Source organism: Manis pentadactyla, chromosome 4 (genome assembly GCF_030020395.1).
Source record: "Manis pentadactyla isolate mManPen7 chromosome 4, mManPen7.hap1, whole genome shotgun sequence".
NCBI classification, from domain to species: Eukaryota; Metazoa; Chordata; class Mammalia; order Pholidota; family Manidae; genus Manis; species Manis pentadactyla.
In genome coordinates this window covers 188,050,602-188,068,747 of record NC_080022.1, presented here as the reverse complement: position 1 = coordinate 188,068,747, position 18,146 = coordinate 188,050,602, and the positions used below count along the sequence as shown (strand labels likewise).

General features: G+C 59.3%; 1 protein-coding gene across 1 annotated transcript in view; it reads left to right on the top strand.

Moving 5' to 3' along the window:
* Positions 1–392: 392 nt before the first annotated feature.
* The window catches only part of RBFOX3 (RNA binding fox-1 homolog 3), a 434,946-nt gene continuing 417,192 nt past the window's right edge, over positions 393–18,146 (top strand). Inside the window, exons 1-2 of the mRNA XM_057501767.1 lie at positions 393–460; positions 5,239–6,359. The gene's annotated coding sequence lies outside the window, so the exon portion shown is untranslated. The remainder of the gene's footprint in view (positions 461–5,238; positions 6,360–18,146) is intronic.

Here is an 18,146-nt window from a genome sequence, read left to right as displayed (position 1 = left end):
GCGGGGCCGGAGTTCCGACAGTCCCAGAGCCCTGCTGGGGTCGGGGCAGGAGACCCCCTTGACTGGAATCCCAGGCCCCGAGCTGTGTAGTCTCAGAAATGTCCACCAGGTGGCACCGTCCAGCCACGGATGTGCCAGTGCGGGTCCCAGGCGGCTGGGGACCCCAGACTTGGTCCCCACTTAGTCCCACTGCCCCCTCCCTCCAGCCAGGCCCAGGGACCCAAGGGAGGACAGTGTCCCCGTGCCCTGCCAGGTGTGTGAGGTGCGTTTGGTGGTGCTGTCCGGCGGTGGCGGTGGCTGCAAAGCCAGCCTGGCTCCACGGGGGCCCTCTGCTCCCACCTGGCTGACACGGGGCAAGGACGCAGCCTCTTCTCCACCTGTTCCCACAAGGAAAACAGGTGTCTCCTTACCAGATGGAGGCTGGGGGTAGCTGGTGTCGCCGGAGTCAGGTGGCGAGCGGGTGAGTACACTGGGGGTTCTGGGCCCTGGGCCCGGCCTCCTGACCGGTGGTGGATGGCATGTCAGCAGGAAGCCATCCTCCTCCTCTGCCCGGGGGTCCCGCAGGAAGGTCATGATGGGTGGGGGTGGGGACCCAGCGGCGGTGGGGGCCTCTGGCCATCCAGCCGGCCTCCCTGCTGGATGCTGTCCTGGGGGCCGCTCAGGGCAGGGTGAGGAGTGGGGCCTGTGGGACCCGGCAGAGGGCTGATCACCGGCAGGGCTGCCCTCTTTGGCTTGCAGATTGGACCTGCCTCTGCGTCTGACCACCAGGGAAAACCCTGAGGCCCCCAGCGCTGGCCCTCCAGCAGAGAGTAGGGTAGACCCTGCCCGCGTCGCCCCTGCCAGCTGCGTCCCGAGGATGGGGGGCACAGGCCTTGGTCTGCCCCCAGGCGGGGCCTACCCTCTCACCAAGAACTCTTGAGCTGACATGTCAGCATCTTGGCTCTGGCTAAGCAGTCATGTCACACAGTGAGGAGGAGGTCCAGGGAGGAGGCGGGTGGGGGGCTGTGGGGCTTGTAAGCAAAGTGGGGGCTCAGGTCCCATCTGGTCACCCTGGCCTCTGGGGGTGCATTGGCCAATGTGCTGTGGCTGACACTCATGCTGTGCCCCAGGGAGGGTGCCCAAAGGCAGGCCCTGCCCTCTCAGTGCCAGGTTCATTCTAAGCAAACAGCAGGGGATTTGGGGTCACCAGAATGGGGGCCTTGGAGGCGGAGCTGGGCTGCTGACCCTGCCGCTCCCTCACCAGCCATCCTGGCGCCCTAGGGGAAAGGGACTCTTCTTTCTTCTCATGCTCTGGGGATCCGGGGAGGGCAAAGGTGCTGGCAACACCCCTGAGGAGCTGCCCGCCGGGGAGGAGTGGCTGCGTGGCCAGTGGAGGGCTGGGTGAGGGCTGCTGGTTGGGGCTTTGCTAGCAGGAGCTCCCCTGCCAGGCGGGACCCTCCCTCTGCCACCCCCAGGCCTGAGGCGGCCGTCCCGGAGGTGCCCCTGTTCTGGCGGGGCTCCGCTGCTCCCTCCCTGGGGGCTGCGAGAGGGGGCAGCTAGGTCTGGGCTCTGGCTCCTGCCCCATCTCCTCCTGGGGGCCCTGGCGGAGCCCGGAGGAGGGCCAAGCAGGCCGTGCAGATGGTGTGCCGGGAGGAGGGGCTGCCTGGGCAGACGGGCTGACTGACGGGACAGATGGTGGGCCGGGCAGGGGTCCGGAGCCCGTCCCATCTGCTCCAGGCCCCTGGCGGGGCTTTTCTTGTCCCCCTGGGGTAAATTGGGATAAAGCCAAAGGCTGGCTTTGGCCCAGGCCTGCTCCCATCCTGCTGGGTCCTCTCTGTCCCTGAGGCTCATAGCTGGGTGTCCCACCTGGTGCTGAGCTGGGGTCTTGAAGCCCCTTCCTGGCAGCTGGTACAAGGTTTGTGAGCACAGAGCTGGAGGGATTCTGGGGTGCCTGGGCGGAGTGTGAGGCACACCCCAGGCCACAGCCACCCACGGCAAACAGAGATGCCGACAGGCTTCCGGGACAGTCGATGAGTCAAGTCTCAGCCATTGTCAACAGGCAGCCATGGGATGAAGGTTGATGCGGAGGAAGAGGGTCACCCTGGCTGGGGGTCAGGGCTGCCTCCCAGAGGGGGGACGGTCGAGCCCACGCAGGCTCCAGTGTGGCGAGGAAGGCAGGACAGGGTCCAGAGGGTCAGCGCAGGGGCAGTGGGCAGGAAGGCCAGGGGTGTCCCGCGGAGGCTGTGCACCTGCCTCCCGTGACCTCGGTCCTCGACCCCTGTGGGGGGCCCGCAGCTGTGTCCTGGCCCGAGGGAGCTGGGGGGGCTCACCATGTTGTGTTCTTAGATTGCTAGTGATAATCCAAAAATACCTTCTGTTTTTAAAACTAGTTACAAAGAAAAACCTTTGCAGCCACTGTGTGCAGTTAGCAGCCATTCCAGGAGCACCACTGGGTGTTCACCATCCCATTGGGGAGCAGTTCCTTTAAAGGATGAACTTGGCCCATTTGCTTACAGTGGGGCCTGGGGGCATCAGGGTGAAGGAGGGGGCTGCCTTCCCGAAGGTGACCCTGGACACCAGCTAGAGTGTGGTCCTGGCGTCTGCTCCAGTGGCCTCTCCGAGGGCTTGAGCAGCACCTCCTGGCCACCCTGCCAATGGCCCCAGAGAGAGACGTCCCCTCACAGCCAGCTCTTGGGCCGAGAGGCCCCTCTGAGGCCGGGACCCCGGCAGTCGCCCACTGTCCGTCGCCCACTTCCTGCCGTCCTCTTCTCTGAATCCTCCCCAGGCTCAGTGCTTCCGGGGTGGGCAGTGGGATTCAAATCCCGCTCTACCCCTTGGTGGCTAGGTGACCTTGGGTAAGACCCTCACCCTTCTGAGCTTGGCCTCCTTAGCTGTAAAAGAGGGCAGGAAAGTACCTGCTTGGAGGGCTTGTTACGACAATTTCGTGAACCAGCCAGGCCAGCTGTAATCATCACCATGTTGTCTATTTTATTGAGGCAAAGTCCACACAATAGAACATACACCGTTTTAAAGCAGCAGTAGTGCATCTTAACGCGTTCCCAATGCGTGTAGCCACCACTCCCCTCCAGTTCCAGGACCGTGCCTCATCTCAGAAAGAAACCCCCTGCCCTTTGGCAGGAACCTGTGCTCCGGCCCTGTGGACGGTTCATACTGATGGAATCCCCGTGTGGCCTTCTGTGTCTGGCTTCTTTCACTGAGCATAACGCTCTCCAAGTTCGCCTGTGTTGTAGCATTTCTCAGAATTTCATTCCCTTTTATGCATAACAGTCCACCATGCAAATAGACCACATTCTGGGGTTATTTGTTCATTATCCATTCACCCACTGGAGCTGTTTCCACCTTTTGGCCCTTGTCAATAATGGTGCTAGGAACATGCGCGCACACGGTTTCGTTTGAACACCTGTCATATTTTTTCTTTACGTGGAACCCTGCATGAATTCGGGCGTTCTCCCTGCTCGGGGGCCTTCTCTGTATCAGTCCGTCTTGGAGGGTGTGTGCTGCCAGGGGGGCGCGCCTGGCTGTGGTATGTTGTGCCTCCTGTCATCTGACCTTGTCACGGCCCACGGGTCTGATGCAGCTTCTCCTCAGAAGTAACAGCGGTAGCCAGGCTGCGTGCCTGTGAGGCTTCCGCCTCCAGGGAGGGCCCCGGGCTGCACATGGCCAGACGGAGACACGGGGCACAGTGCTCGCCAGCAGCCCTCTGCTTCTCGGGTGTGCCTCTGCCTTCATGCTGTGCTCCGGTCTGGCCCAGTGGCCATGGGCAGGGAGGACACTGGCTCTGGGGGTGGGGACCACCCTTTGTGACATGTTTTTCACACTAAAATCCAGAAATCCAAGTGGAGGTCTTGCTTGCTCATGAGGGTGAGATTGCAGCTCCCTGGAGCACAGTGACCTGGGGGCCAACCCTCACTCAGGCACTTGGGGCGCTAGTAAAAACGGGTGCTCGCTGCCTCTAGGCCCTGGGCAGGCCTGCTCTCTATTATGGCTGAATGCTCGCGGACGCCCAAGGGGCCTGGAGAGGTCACACCCCCGGCACACATGTCTGCAAACCTGCAGGGACGGCAGCTGGGGACTTCCACTACTCCCCTGGTGGAACGGGCCGCTGATTCCCGGGTGGCAGGGACGGGGGAATGCTTCTCTGCCCTGCCTGGGTGCCGCCCCCTCCAGCAAGGGTGGGCCTGGACCCAGAGGCCCCCTCCTCTCTGGGATTCAGAATCTTAGGTGGAGGGCAGCTTGCATGGGAAGTAGGGCTGACTCGTCCTGGCGGTGACCTTGCAGTGACCGGACCCTGCCTTTCTGAGCCTGATTCCATACCTCCTCCTTGGTCCTGGGTGTCCTGCATCCCTGGACTCACACTGGCCAGTGCTGTTGTAGCAGCCAAGCCCCTCGGGACACCCCGTGCACCTCTTCCTGGGACGCTCCAGTGTCTAGCTGCCCCACAATTCTCCCGGGCCACCCTGAGCCCAGACCACAGTGGGGACAGCAGGTTCCTGGTGGGGGTGGGAGGTGACTCCCCCGGCTGCTGCCTGGGGTTCAGATGTCAGTTGCCAGCCCCTGGTGTCCTCTGCTGCCCTTTCCTGTCTGTCCTGCTTAACCCATCATCCATCACTGATGGGCCCTTGGCTTCCATCTCATTTCTGTGGCTAATGGCTCTGGCGGCCACTGGTCTGCATAAGCGAGCATCTGGGTCTCATGCTCCTTGCTGCTCCTGATGGCCTCGGACACTCAATTGCACCAGTGTCACCCCCCAACCATGCACACTTGGTGACATTTGCTTCCCTCCCCTGGGCCACCCCCACACATCATGGAGAGCCGTCATATTAACAGGCATGAAATATTTACTTAACTCAGCTTTTTGCAAATATTCCTTCAGTTATTTTCCCTTTGCTGGGAACATAAACTGTGCAGCCGGCACATGCTGAAAGGGCTGGCTGTTAAACAATACAATAGAAAGCCTATGAGGGCCAGACAGCTCCACGCGTGTCCGGGCTGCCTGCCCGGCGAGCCCGTCCCCTGGCAGGCAGCGTGCCAGGAGCTGGAAAGGCCCCCCTGGATGAGTGGGTGGGGGCGGGCGGGCCTGGGGATATATTGCTGGGTAGACAGTTGAGATTACATTTCCAAAGTCTACCTTCCAGAAGCAAGTTTTGGGACCTTTGGGAAAACAAATGTGAAATGTTTAAAAATGTATTGCTGCTTCATATTTTAATACCTTTTATTGAAATGTTTCCTTTTTCATAGGTTTTGTGTGACTGCCGTTTTGCTTCCCGCCCTCTCTCTGCAGCTACGGCTCCGGGTCCCTGAGGCTTTGTGGAAAGCCCTAGAATAGGAAACCTGTCCTAACTGGCCCAGGGCCTCAGGCTTCTCTTAGTCACTCGTGAGTTGCCGCCCACCCGTCTTTGCCTCGGCCCGTGGGTTCCTTCCCCGCCGTTGGCATCATCTGATCTTTTGAGACGTGGTGACGTTTCTCTTATCAAAACCAGCTCTGAAAAAAAGGACTCGCTTGTGGAGGACCAGAGAGAGACTGTCCCTCGCTGGCCGGGAAGAGGGAGCTGCTGCCGGATCGTGAGGGGCCACGTGGCCTCCAGGAGCTGAGAGCCCCCAGCTGACAGCCAGAGCGAATCTGGGGCCTGTGCCCGCTTGGAAGCGGATCTTTCTCCAGTCGAACCTCTGATGAAACCAAAGCCTGTGCATCCCTGCCTGGCAGCCTGTGTGACCCTGAGGCAGAGAAGCTGGCCACGTGGCGTGGAGCCTCTGACCTGCACAAACTGCGAGATGATAAATGTGTCTGTTAACAAAGGAATGGCAACCTGTTTTCCCAGTGAAATGGCTCCACAGAGTGTATCACCTCCTTTTCTTTGAATGAACAGAAATAAAATCGAATTCCACCAGCAAAGAAGCAACGCGCATTCACAGAATGTCTCAGGTCTTCATTTAAGAGACGCGATGGACCATTTTCTCCTGTTGCCCTTCTGCTCATGGACCTGACACCTTAGAAGGCCTGGGGTCCCAGGCAGGCTGGGGATTGGGGTGTAAGTAGGGAAGGAGGCAGGAAGGTCCTGGAATTATTGATGAATTCTCAGGAGGTCCACAGCTGGGGAAACTGCCAACAGCCCCAGAGGGCTCTGTCTCACCAGGGCCATTTTCTCTGAGGACTGAATACTCAAGCGTCAACGAAGAATGGCTTTCACCTTTCTGTCATGGCAGCACTTGGAGTCTGGAGCTGGGGGGACAGAGAAGGCAGGCAGTGAGCATTCTGGGAGCTGGTGGACCCAGAGGCCTGCTCCTCCTCCTTTACTCAGGCAGCTGTTGGGACCAGCGGACTGTGACAGCATTGTTGCACTGTTGGGAACAGTGTGCAGGTAAGGACGGGGTCGCCCACTTCCGCTCCTTGTCTGGATGCTGGTGGAGCCATATGGCCTCAGCAGTCCATTTGTCCCCAAGGCAGAGGTGGGCTTTCCCCAGTTCACTTGCGGTGGGCAAATATCCCCAGCCTGCTAATGGCCCAGCCCGTCCCACTGAGTGGGGCAGAAGTGGCCCGTGGACTTGGGGCAGCAGGACTGGCCTTTGTCACCACCCAGCGACAGCCAGGTCATACATACAGGCCCGAGAGGAAGGGCACGATGATGTGGAGGTCAGCAGTGGGGTGGCGGCCACGCAGCGCCGCGAGGTCAGGTAGGGGAAGAATGTCCGACCTGACGTGAGCTGATCCGTGCACGCGGCTCACTCGTGGTGTTTGTTGGGGTAAGAATGAAGTGGGACCATCTGCCTACCGGGAAGGGAGGGTTTGGTTACCTCCCAAAGGACGGAAGCAGGAGGGAAGGGACCTTGGAGGAGGCTGGGGGCCTGGAGGGGAATGGAGGCCAGAATGCAGGGCCGAGGGGTCCTCAGCTGGGCCTCACCTGGCAGGCTGGTGCCACCCTCCTTTCTCCCCTCCTTGGGTCACCTCGGCCTGGACCAGGTGGGCCTGCAGTGAGACCCAAGGCCCCATCGCCACTGTCATCTGACGTCCTGGTTCCCCTGCTCCTGTGGGCTCCCAGGCCGGCCCTGCCCTTTGGCCTCTCAGCTCCTGTCTCCCGTCACCCCTACAAGCTGCTGTTGGGCGAACACGGCTCATTTCTTGTATTACTTGGCCCCCACCTATGGCTTTTACTATGACCTCATGTAAACTTTGAATTGGCCCCTGGGAGGAAGGTGCCGTTGTCACCCCCACTTTACAGATCAGGGGACTGAGGCCTAGAGACGCCCTGTGAGTGGCGATGGCTGTAGAGCTGGGGTGGGGGGCCAGGCGGTGCTTGAACCCAGCCGCTGGTTCTCCGTGATCAGAGCGCATCTCCCAAATGAGCAAGAATTAGGAACGTCTTATTTATTTTTTGGCATCTTTGCATAGCCATTGCTTGTTTAATCTCTTGCTTTCTCTGAGGCAGCCTCCGTGCCCGCCATCCTGGGGATGTCCCCTGAGCCCAGGGACACTGGCCTTGACAGCCAGGGCTGAGATTACCCGGGTGTGCAGCCAAACCCGGAGGCTGCTCTCCAGGCGGCAGGCCAGCCAGGGGTGCCTTCTGCACAATGAAATGCAGATTTCACATTAAAAGGCAAATCTTTATTCCAAAAGGTTGAAAGGGATGTGACTTAAAAAAGATCTCCAGCTGGTTAAATTTAGGGCAGGGGAACGGGGCCAGGGGGAGCTCGCAACTGGCCGCGTGCCCGCTGTGGAGCCTCGGACTGGGGCTCGGGTGCGTTTCTCTTCCAGTGCTTGCCTCTCGGTATTTTTTCTCTCCCCTTCTGAGTCAGGCAAACAAATGTTGATAGCCCTGTTGGCCGGAGTCGTGCTTACTTAAAATAAGCTATTTCAGCTGTGCGGTGACCAGTTGGAGATGGCCACGTCCCAGCCAACACCCTCTCTGCCCGGTGAGCCCCTCCTCCATCCAGGGGCCCTTCCTGCAGCTGTTCCCTGGGACTCCTACCAGCGCTGCCCATCTTAGCCAAAGTCACATGCTTCTGTCCCTATATCCACCCCCGTCAGGCCTCCAGGGGCACAGCAGGAGGAGCCCGCTGGGGACCTTGGGCGAGTCCCTCAGCTGCTTGGAACTTGCTGACCTGGACTGGCAGAAAGAGAGCAGGTCTGACCCATCTCCCAGGTGGCATCCAGCTGCTACACGCTGAGTGGGCCTCTGTCACGGGGCCAGAGGCCAGCTAGCAGGACCCCCACAGTAGAGGGCCGGCTCAGGGGGACCCAGAAGGAGAAACCCTGATTGTGGGATGTGGGGTGGGTGAGGCTGTGGATGTGGAAGCCGGGGCAGTGTGCAGGTGTCCATGTGTTGGTAGGCGTGTTTGTGCATGTGTTTGCACAGGTGTGCCTGAGATTGTGCATGTGTGTGAGCATGCGTGTGTGTGTGCGCGCGCGCACATATGCAAGACTTGGGGGCTGTGAGTGATGTGTGAAGATTTGCATTTGAGGCTCTCATGGCCCAGAGATCTCAAGGGTGAAGCAGATGAGGAAGGCTGCCCCCCGGGGTTGGGAACAAGGAACCCCCTCAGTGCAGCCAGAAGGAGTGGCAGGCAGCCTAGGCCCAGGGCTGGCTCCTTCCCCTCCTTCCCCTCCCTCCCCTCCCTCCCCTCCCCTCCCCTCGCGTCCGGGCCTCCTCTGGGTGCTGAGAAGCAGATCACCTGTTGTACTGGTGACCAGCCCGAGAGAAGCAGGCCCAGGCCAGAGGGGTACCCTGGGCTGGGGGGATGTCATGGAGGCCCAGGACCTGCAGGAAGCTACCGATTTCTCAGCGAGGGCAGGGAGGGAGGTGCAGTCCCGGCAGGTGGGGCCCTGGCCTGAGCTCTCAGGACCGCCGTCAAGCAGCCTGGAGAGTGCCTGGCAGGACCGGCCCCCGAGCGAGGTGGGAGGCTGGTCCTGGGGCAGCGGGTCCATGACGCTCCAGTGGGGCATCTGACTCAGCATCGCCTGTGGGGAATGGGCTTGAGGGTGGACAGAGTGCCACACGGAACTGGGGACACGTCCCCCATCAGCCGCTTGGGGCACCTGCCTGGCTTGGAGGTCAAGTTGCAGGCACAGTGGCCTTTACCTCCCTGCCGCTGCCTCCCCATCACTGTGGCTTCCCGGCCTGCTTTTGTCTTCTTGCACTGAGAAGTGTGCATAGATCTCCAAATGTAAATAATAAATAAGCAAAATGTGCCCGTGGACCAGTGCTGGTCCTGAGGCACAGGCAGGCGTCCCGGCCTTTGGTCCGCTGCCCCCCTTGCCAGTTTTATCCTCTGTCCCCCACATGGGAGCTCTGGCCTGCATTTTGCAGTGTGTGTTCCCTTGCTTTTCTTCATGGTTTTAATGACTCTGTAACCTCTAAACAGCCCACTGTGTAGTCTTGTGTTTCTGAACTGAGTTCTTGTTTTCCTCTTTAACTCTATGATGTCTCTGAGATGCCCACATAAACGCGGGCCTTGCTTCCCGGGGGCGGTGGCACTCCAGCGTGAGTGCGCAGCCGTCCTCCGGGCCCCAGCCGCGGGTGCACTCACTCATCTCAAGCCGCATTGCTGTAACCTTGGGCTCCAGCCAGCCGACCTCTGCGGGCGGCTGCCGGGCAGAGGCTCTGGGTTTGGAGGACACCCCTAGCTCTCTGCTTTCCTGCTGCCCCCTCTCAGGATAGACGTTCTTAGCAGTCAAGAAGCCCATCGATAGAGCCTGCCTGGCCTCCACCTCCCCGGGGGTCCCCCAGTTGTCCTTGGGAGCAGCTCTCTGGTGGCATCAGGAGGCGTCACCCTGGCAGAACGGTCTGTCCCTTTGGGACCTGATCCTTCCTCCCTCCGGGAAGTTTGCTTGTGCCCTGGCTTCTGCCTCCCTCCCCGGGGCCCAGGGCCTGGCACAGGAGGGCTGCATGGAAGGGGCTGAAGGCTTTGCTTGTTTATGGAAGGTGACTAATTGGTTTCACTTCTTGGAACTTTCCTGAGTTTCCTGTGTCCCAGGAAACACCCCTGGGGTGCTGGGCAGAGCAGGATAGTTGGTTACCTCGTGTTCACCACCTCACAGCGCAAAGAGGCAGTGCTTCAGCCAGCCAGCCAGCCAGCCATTCAGCAGACTCGCTTCTGTGCCCACTGTGCATGGACCAGACCCTCGGGCATTTCATCGGTTGGCTTTATCCTGGCTGCCCCGCCTGCCGCAGCCCGGCTGCCACTTAGTTCCAGTGCCTCGGCTCACAGATGTTCTACGTGGGACCCATCCAAGTGGGCCCCTAGGACCCTCCTTCCCAGATGCCCCAGCTAGAGTGGTGAACAGTGAGGCAGGGGCCGGGACGGAGGGTCTCCTGGAGGGGAAATGACAGGCTTGGGATTCTGGGCCTGTGTGTGGCTTGAGCACCCACAGTGGGTGGGAGGGGAGCAAGGAGATGCAACCTGATCATGGCCAGGGCGGGAGGCAGGGAGGAGGCCCCCTGCTACGACCTGTGATGACCTCGTGGTCCTGGAGGGGCAGGCTGCCAGGTGGGGGACGGCTGGGGTGGCGCATAGTGCGGGGAGGTGTAGGGGCGTATGGGAGTGGGGTGGGGGTGTAATGGGAGAGTGTGGGTGTGGTGGGATGGGAATGTAGTGGTGGTGGGGTGGTGGTGGAGTGTATTGTGGGTGGGGGTGGAGTGGGGATGGGGAGGCCACTTCTTTTACTAAGTTTCTCCAGGCTCATGATCCAACCTGAACATTTAATCCAACATAAGCAACAACTGACCCTTGAAAAAGCCCCAAACACGAGCAGCGCGTCCCCACCACTGTGTAAATTCAGACTCGCGGACTGTGGCAGAGCCTCAGGAAGCGGCCGCTGCAGGAGGAGGTCTCCTGAACCTTCTGTCCCTCCTGGGCTTCCATCTGCCGGGTCCCCAGGCTGCTGGCCTCTGGCCGTGGCTGCACAAACGCCCTGCATGCCCCCTCTTTTGGGGCCTTACTGTTTTGGGGGCTTGGTTTCTGTCTGTGCCGTTGTCTGATGTGGTGCGTGTACTACACACAAGAAGCCTCTGCTGCAACATACAACTTTAGCAAAAGCTGCAGTAGCAGGAATGCATTGCAGAGCTGCATGCTTCTCAGGACAGCCGTTCCTGGGCCTCAGCAGGGCCTCTAGCCCAAGCCCCTCGCCAGGCTCTTGTCACCAGGTGAGGGCAAAATCTGCCTGGTGGGAGAAAGAGGAAGCAGTTCCTTTCTGCCCTGTCCATGCAAATGTCGGCTGTGGGATCAACAACACCGAATGCATAACAAAACAAGCAATCGATGTGGCCTGGATTGGCAGCCTTTTAATCATTATCATCATTATTTGCACCAGTAAACCAGTAATGATCAAAGGCACTTCCAGAAGGTGCCTATGATTCGCATCGCTGTCTAGGTCCACCAAGAGGTGCCAGTCGGAGGGCCAGGCAGATCTGGGTTCCCAGTCGACTCTGGGGCTAAGGCCATGAGGTGAGAAGGGGCATAAGGAGGGAGGGAGAGAGGGCCGGGCAGAAGGGTCCCTGCTACACCACGTGCTGTGGATACCCCACCGAGATCTGAGTCACCCCCCAGCAGCCCCCTGGATGGGGAATCACCCCCGACAGGGACTAGCCCAGGCACGGGAGGTGCAGAGGCTGGCTCTGGTGAACCAGGCTGAGACTCAGCCTTTCCCCGGCCCCACGTGGCTCCCCACCAGGAGGGATCCCACCCCTGGGGCTACTTCTAGGGCACCCCACTGAGGGAACCTGCGGGTATACCTCCCTTAGTCTGCTTGCAAGGTCAGACCTTGTGAAAGTTCCCAGTCTGGGTGCACATCTCAGCCCGACTCCTCCGTGCCGGGGAATGGGTGGGTGATATCGTAGGGAAGTGGGTGATGGTAGTAGAAATTCAGGGCTGAATCCGGTAGGTGCAACGGTAAGTTAGGATCAGTGCGACGCTCTGCAGGGGTCAGCCCTTGAGGGGTGGCCGGCCCGCCACCCTCTGCTTAGTGTCTGAGAGCTTTCCTCCTTCAGGGATCCAGGTGGAGAAGCTTGCTTTATTTTCCCACCTGAGCGCAGTTTATTTCATAATAATAAAAAATTGAAGTCAACATAATTTTAGTAGGCACTATCCAGAAAGTTGTATTCAAATTTGATATACAGATGGATTTATTTTGTTGAGGTAAAATTCACGTAACATAAAATTTACCATTTTAAATCGAGCAACTCAATGGCTTACGGTGTGTTCACAAAACGTTTTCATCTCTCAAAGGGAAACCCCGACCCCATTAACAGCCAGTCCCCAGCCCCGTCCCCCAGCCCCTGGCCCCCGCCAATCTGCTTCCTGTCCCTGACATCTCCATGCTGGACAGCGCACGTAAGTTACGCACCACATGGTCTTTTGTGTCTGGCTTCTCGCACACGGTATGATGTGCCCAAGGCCCAGTCATGCTGTGGGGGTGACAGTGTGCCTCCCTTTTCAGGGCTGAGTGGTACTCCCCTGTGTGAGGGGCCCACAGTTTGCTCAGTCATTCATCTGCTGATGGACACCTCAGTTGTTGTCTTTTAACTGTTGTGAGTAGTCACAGCTGCTGTGAACACCTGTGTACGAACTGTTGTGGGAACACCTCCGGGTGTATCCCTGCGAGTGATTGCTGGTCACATGGCAACTCCGTGTTTCACCTTTTGAGGCTGTCAAACTGCTGTCCACAGCAGCTGCCCCGTCTTCCCCTCCCACCAGCAGGGCACGGGGTTTCAGTTTCTCTACATCCCCACACACCTGGAATTTTCTTTTTAAAAAAAATTTTGGTAGCCTTAGTGGGTGTGAATCGGCATCTTGCCGTGGTTTGACCTGCAGCTCCCCGGTGACTGTGATGGGCTCGTCCCGTGTTTGCTGGCCCTTCCCGTGTCCTGGTTCATTGGTTTCTGCTTCCCTCTGTTCCTCTGCCTCCTCTCCTTTCTCAGTGGCTTCTGCTCTCTCTTGACCACAGTGCCTTTGCCTTGACCCTGCTGGACCCGTTAGCAGCCACCTCTGCCCTGGGTGCAGCCAGCAGTGACTCAGTTATGTTTTCTGGGGGTGGAGTCTTCTTGCTCATCCCTGGATCAGATGTCCCCCTACTCCTGGCTCATCCACCAGCAGGGCTCCGGGTGGGGCTTTGATAGGGTTCCCTTGGAAGCAGCCCCGAGAAAGGGATTTGCACGTGAGTAATTTACTGATTCACAAAGTGAATCGATAGGGGGGCAATGAGGAGAGGAAGGCAGCCCCTGGGGGTCTCCGAGCCAGCTGCAGCGCTTGTGTCCGGTGACCCCATTGCCGTGGGGAGGGAGCTGGGGCTCTTACACGCTGGCCCCCGGACTCTGAGGACTGCCCCGGGGGCGTTTACTCCCTGGTACCCCCAGCCTGCTGCCTGGGCTCTGAGGGGGCAGGACGGGGCCCAGCGGCTCTAAGGGCCAGGTGCCAGCTCGCACTGTGGTTGCAGGGTGAGGGGATGGGGTGGGGCGTGGACAGGGCCTGCCATGGGGGAGGCAGATTTCAAAGAAAGATTTGAATGAGAGGTGCTTGCTCCACTTGCGGTGTGCCTCACAGGGCACACCTTGTGCGAGTCACTGTGTGCCCAGCCCTGCCCACTGGTGTCCAGGGGCCTTGGGCCTGAGCCCTGCCCAGGCAGGAGCCCCTAAGGGCCAGATGTGGCTTGTCCTGGGGACTGTACCATGCCAGCCTGTGTGACCTCACCTTCCTTTTGTTGCCCTAAGGCTAATGCCATGCCAGGTGGATGCTGACCCCCAAGCTGGTCACATGTCCCCTGGGTCCCCCATATGCCCTGGGTGGGGGATCTGTGATGGAGCACCTGGCTTCTGAGGACACCCATGCCACCAAGCCTAGAAGAAACGAGCATACAGGAGCCCAGCCTGTCCTGTGGGATCCAGTTTATAGGGTTCTTACTCTCCGCCCACCTTCCACCTTCCACCTGACGTCCACCTGGCCTTCCCCATTGCCTGTCCTGTGGGCCTCAGGCTCTTCACAGAGACAGCTTTTCCAGCTCCCACACTTGTGGTGTGGGGTCACATCCCTGTAAAATAGTATGTGTACGTGTGCACACACGAGAGACACATATCTGTACACGAACACATGTATGTGTACACCCATGTGCACACACATGAATGTGTACAAGTACTGCATGCACTTCTGTGTGTATAATCGATGTGTATTCACATAACATGTACATGCATGTGTTTGTGTACGTGTGTATTTATGTGTATATGCACATTCATGTGTGTTTGTGTACATATACATGCACTGTCCATCCATGTGTATATGTATGTGTATGTATCTATATGTATACTTATATATGCACATGTATGCCCATGTGTGCATGTGTATAATCACACGTACATCTATGTGTGTGCTTGTGTATAAGCATGTTCACATCTGCATGGGTGCATGTGTATGCATACACACATGTGTATATGTATGTGAAAGATGTGCATACTTCTGTGTGGCTCCACGTATATGTATGTGTACATCAGATGCATGTGAGTCTCCAGGGCTCTGCTTCCCCGGCTGACCCCTGCTGGGTACCCCTTCCTGTCCTTCAGGCTCACCTCCGCGTCCTCTGACGGGCCTCCAACACCTGCAAATGCTTGCTCATCCCCACCCTTGCCTGCCGCCTCCTACCACACCATCCAGTCTTCCTCACAGCGCTCACAGGCACCTGCAGTGATGTTATGGCCTTTCCTGCTGATGTGTTCTTTGTCCCCAAGCACCACTGTTCAGCGGGAAGCCTGGTGACTGAGCAGGGCCTGGCTTGGGAGGTTTGAGGCCAGCCCCCCGGCTTCCTCCTTGATCGGGGTGGGGGGTTCAGACCCCGTCTCTGACTCACAGTCCAGCGCCCTCAGACCTGAGTGTCTGTCGGTCCGCCTGTCCTCTTCAGGGCTGGTGACTCAGGGCTGCACCTCTCCCCTGAATAGGGGACACACTCTGGCCTGTCAGTGTCCTCGGAAATGGCTGTCTGGGTGCCTCCGAGACAAGCAATTTCCAGCACCCGATGTGGCCAGCCCTGCTGTCTTGCCCAGGAAACAGTTTCATTTGTGTCTGTTTTATCCTGAGGGAGCACGGCTTTGAGGCTGGCAGGGGAGGGAGCCTGGGGCGCAGGCTGGCCCTCGGTCCCCCACTGTCCCCTGGGGAGCCCCACTGTCCCCTGCGGGCTGCCCGCTCTCCCTCCTGGTGGGTCAAGAAGGTGGTGAACACCATGGGGCATCTGGGGCCTGCAGGGGGCAGTCAGAGAGGGGGGTGCCTTTCCTTCCCGCCCTTCCTGCCAGGAGGACCCCTGGGAGCCCATGGCTCCCGCCCCTGGGATAAATGAGGCTCCCAGGGTCTGCTCCTCGGACGCCGCTCTTCTGCCAGGGGTCAGGGTGGACACAGAAGTGCGGCTGGAAGATGACTTGTAGGAAAGCATGAAAGCCAGGATGGGGGCTCTCCTCTCAGCTGCTAACAAATTTCAGTTGGTGCATCAGGATGATAGCAGTGTGTGTGCCTCTGTGCCGTGTCTGCCTGGAGTTTTCAGGGCCCGAGGGGGGCTTTCTTTGGTGGCCAACAAGCAGAGGGAGGGCAGTGGACCTGGCCAGGCATTGCCAGATGTACCCTCTTGTTCACAGCTCCAGCCTCAGTCCTGGTCCCCGCTGACTGTGTCCCAGGAACCCCACCCACCCACCGGAGTCTCAGTTTGCAGAGCTGGCTGAACACATTGCAAAGCATGTGGCCAGCAGTGCTGAGCCTGGCAGTGACCTTCACCCTGGAAGGAGGCTGCTTCATTCTGAGGCTGTGTTGAAACACACATCAACTCGGTGTGCTCTGTTCTCCCCAGGAAGAGATTAAGATCCCTAAATGCTTCCTGGCAAAAGGGACAGCTGCTTCTTTATCCTTAAAATGTAGCCAGCAAGCCAGGAGCCACTCTGCGTGTGTGTGTGTGTGTGTGTGTGTGTGTGTGTGTGTGTGTGTGTGTGTGTGTGTGTGTGTGTGTGTGTGCGCCTGGGGATGGAGGAGGGCGGCGCCCTGTGACCTGACCCCTTCCATCTCCCCCAGTCTGCCTCTGATGCGATGTGCTCAGCGATCGATGTATCTGCAGCCCTGCAAGTGGGACAGAGGGACGCAGGAGGCAGAGGACCCGCTGGCCGGTGGGTTTGGGGTGTGGGTGGCCGTGCCAGTCAGGCGGCCGTCTGACCAGAGCTGCATCCCAAAGACAGGACGGTGACGAGCAAGGGTCAGCCACACATGGATCACAGGAGCGCAGTGGACTTAACAGTGGATGTGACGAATAATTCACATAGGCAGGGAAGTTGTGCGCGGCCCCAGGAGCTGGGCTGGGTGTCTCCCATGCTCTGAATGTGCAGTTCCTGGTGCGGAAGCTGGGGCGAGGAGAGGGCTCACCCTTGCTCCTGGGGCACCTCCAGACTAGCCAAGAGCTGCCGCCTTCCTCCCACGGCACGCTGACCCCGCCTCACCTCCTGTCCTGCGCCTCCGGCAGCTGCGCCCTGGGGTGTCTGGCCCTCGGCTCTCTGTGTCCCTGCTCAGCCTTGTTCCCCATGCTGGGTTCAGTCTGTGGCCTCAGTGCTTCAGGCTCAGCCCTGGGCAGCCAATTAATGTCACGGAGTGACTGAGTGACTTGCTGGTGGGGCTATCCTGTCCCCCGTGGCTGTCATGGCCCCATTTGCATGTTGTCACCATCGGAGCTTTTCCATCCCTTGTCCTTGGCCCAGGGGCTTGTAACTGGGTACTTCCTCCCTTTGAAACCCTCCTGCACGTCCTTCAGAGCGCCATTCAAATGTCACCTTCTCCAGGAATCCCTCGGCTGCCTCCAGCTAGAAGCGGTCCTTTCCTCCCCGAGCTCCTGAGCTCTGGGGACTTGCTGCTGTTTCATACCTTGCAGGGGCTGGAGGTTCCTCCCTTGAGCCTAGACCCCTCCTGCCTGGAGTGGGGCTTGGCCCCAGGCAGGCTGAGGGCAGGCATTTATTTTAAGGATTAGTTTAAGGAAGACCTAAGGATCTTGTGTTCCTGGCTGGTGCCCTGTGGTTAAGGCGGGGCCAGGCCCCGTTTCAGCCTCCTGGGGACCTGCCTGCAGCCTCAGGCCTGAGAAGCACACTGCCATGCAGCACGACGGCAGGAGGGCCCCCCATTCCCTGCTTCCCTGCCTGGGCCCCTGCCAACAGACCCCTGACCTGATCATCCCCTCCCCCAACAAGTCCCATCAGGAATGACGACCCGGTTTTCCCGGGGCCCCTGCAGCTGGGAAGAAGCCATCTTCCACATGTGCCGCACAGACTCTGGCTTGGGGCTGCACGGCGGCAGGCCCGGGTGCCCCTGAGATCTGGAGGGGAGCTTCCCAGGCCCTGGGAGGGTGAAAGGCTCTGGGGGCTGGTGGAAGGACGGAACACCCTCCAAACGGCAACAGCTGCTCAGGGACAGTGCGGGAGTAGAAGGAGCATCCGGAGAGAGGGGACAAGAGGCAGCTGGGGAGGGAGGCGGGTGGCGTGTCCTGAAGGGTGGGGCTTGCAGGCCGCGGCCCCTCCCTGCCCAGACCCGGCCTTCAGGACCCCAGAGGAGCTCCCTTCCCAGGGGGTCGGGTTTTGAGAGCACCTTGATTCCTGTGCCTTGGCTGGTGCCGATGCTGCTTTGTCTAAATGGCGAAGCTACGTTTTAAGTCTGTCCCAATCTCCTTTCTTCACTGGGCATTTGCTGTTATCTTTGGTACAACCCCACAAAATGGGGGTGCTTTTCATCTTGTCTGGGCCCCAAATAGCCAGAATGACCATGGGGCACATCTCTTCACAGTCTCCCTGCCTCTAGCCTTGCCCCCCGTGAATCCTGCTCCCCTTTGCTGCGAAGGTGACATGTATAGGGTGGGAGCCTGCTCACGTCCCACCCCTGCCTAAACCCAGGGGTTGGTGGTCCTGGTTGCCCGGGAATCCCTCTGTGCCGCCTGGGCCGGCCTGCACTTCCTTGTGGCCTGCCTGCCCGCCGGCCCCCCAGGTCAGATCAGTACACCCTGCAGATTCAGTACTGGCCCCTTGGTGCTCCTTTGCCCCTGTATGTTTCCTCACGCCGGGCCCTCTGCTGGGAAGACCCCCCTCCACTTCCTGCATCCGGGCCCACCTGTGCCCACCCTGCAAGGAAAGCGGTGGAGCTGCCTCGTTCAGGAGACG